This window comes from Panthera onca, chromosome B2, assembly GCF_046562875.1.
Source record: "Panthera onca isolate mPanOnc1 chromosome B2, mPanOnc1 haplotype 2, whole genome shotgun sequence".
Classification (NCBI taxonomy): domain Eukaryota; kingdom Metazoa; phylum Chordata; class Mammalia; order Carnivora; family Felidae; genus Panthera; species Panthera onca.
Window position 1 is genome coordinate 103431339 of NC_138343.1, and position 1736 is coordinate 103433074.

General features: G+C 41.5%; 1 pseudogene; it reads right to left on the reverse strand.

Annotated features, from left to right (window-relative positions):
* Positions 1 to 472: 472 nt before the first annotated feature.
* On the reverse strand, positions 473 to 1462 carry LOC132666477 (putative ribosomal protein uL10-like; annotated as a pseudogene).
* Between the last annotated feature and the right edge of the window lie 274 nt (positions 1463 to 1736).

Here is a 1736-nt window from a genome sequence, read left to right on the forward strand (position 1 = left end):
CGATGCAGGGCTTGAACCTACAAACCATGAGATCATGCCCTGAGCCAAAGTTGGACGCTTAACCAACTGAGCCACTGGGAACCTGTCTGGTTATATAACTTTTGAAAATATTTTTATTTTAATGAAATAAATTGCATCTTTTTACACAACTATTAAGGAAGGTTTTTGTCTTCAAGAAAAAAAAAATCCCTGTAACCACTCTGCCAAGGTCCTGTGTTCTCTTGCCCTATCTAAATGGTTAATAGAATCTTCCACTACTCTTTCTTTACCTCTCTGCTTTAAACCAAGCAAGTGTCCATTTACTTTACCCCAGAGGATCTTTGCTTTATTGTTACATCTGTTCTTAAATTTGTGATCTAGTTATTCTCATATATTGCCTCATATACTTATATGTCTACATATTTTAAAGAAACTAAGCCTTTATTTCCTTGTTTCATAAATAAAATTGACTGAGTTGGTTGCTTTTCAGTGATTAGTCAAAGAGACCAAATCCCATATCGTCATGGGACTCTTCCGATTCTTGTTTTGTTTCAACCTTGCCTGGGGCAGCAGCAGAAGCTGCAAGAACAGCTGTGGTAGCAGCAGTCACAAGTGCAGGTGGATCAGCCAAGAAGACCTTGATCTTTTCAGCAAGGGACCATACGTTATCAGCAAAGACAGAACTCATTTGTATCCACTGATAATAGAATGGTGTACTGATGCAACAGTGGGGTAACCAATCTGCAAACATACACTAGCAACATGGCAAACACCCTCCAGGAAAGGAATGCAGTTTCCTCTGTGATATCAAGCACTTCAGGGTTGTAGATGTTGCCATTGTTAAACACCTGCTGGATGAACAGCCCAAAGGAGAAGGGTTGGGGGGGGGGGGGGGATGTTCAGCAGTATGGCTTTGCTGGCTCCCACTTTGTCTCCAGTCTTAATCATTTGCACAGCACTCAGTATTTCAAGTTCTCAGTATTTTAATGGTTCAATGGTTCATCGGTTCTCCTGGAGATTTAGTAATAGTGATTTCTAAATCCTGGAAGAAGGAGATCTTCTTTAGCCCCATACCAGTGTTGTGGGCTGGTACCGTGATATCACGTGGGGTTAAGCCACCAGTATAGGTGGCTGCTGGCCCTTTATTGTCTAACAGCATGTCTCTGATCTGAGTGATTAGAGCTCTGATCTCAGTTCACCTTCTTGGTGAACACAAAGCCCACATCCCCCTAGATATGAGGCAACAGTTTCTCCAGAGCAGAGATATTCTCCAGATGCCCCTGGATGGCCTTGTGATTGAATCATGATGTTTTTGCCCATAGGACCACAGCTTTCCCCAAAACAGGGGCATGCCAGTTTGCTACATCTGCTTGGAGTCCATGTTGTCTGCTCCCACAGTGAAGACTTTTAGATAATCATTGAAAAGTTGGATTATTTTAAGGAAGTAGATGGGTTTTCAGGTTGCCATGTCTTCCCTAGGCATTACAATAGTGCATTGGGGATTGCCACACAGGGTCTAATTGACACTGTTACTCTCATGAGGATGCCTGGTGAGAGGCTTATGTATCTATATTTTATTATCTTAACAGATTTATAAACTCCTTGATAAGACTCCTTGAGACACATGTATGGACACTCCTTCACATGCATGGTGCTTTGAACATAATAGGCACTCATTAATAGTTATTCAATGATTGATCGAATGATTTCATAAATGCCTCAAGGAACATGTTGAACATACTGTGTGTGCCCATTAT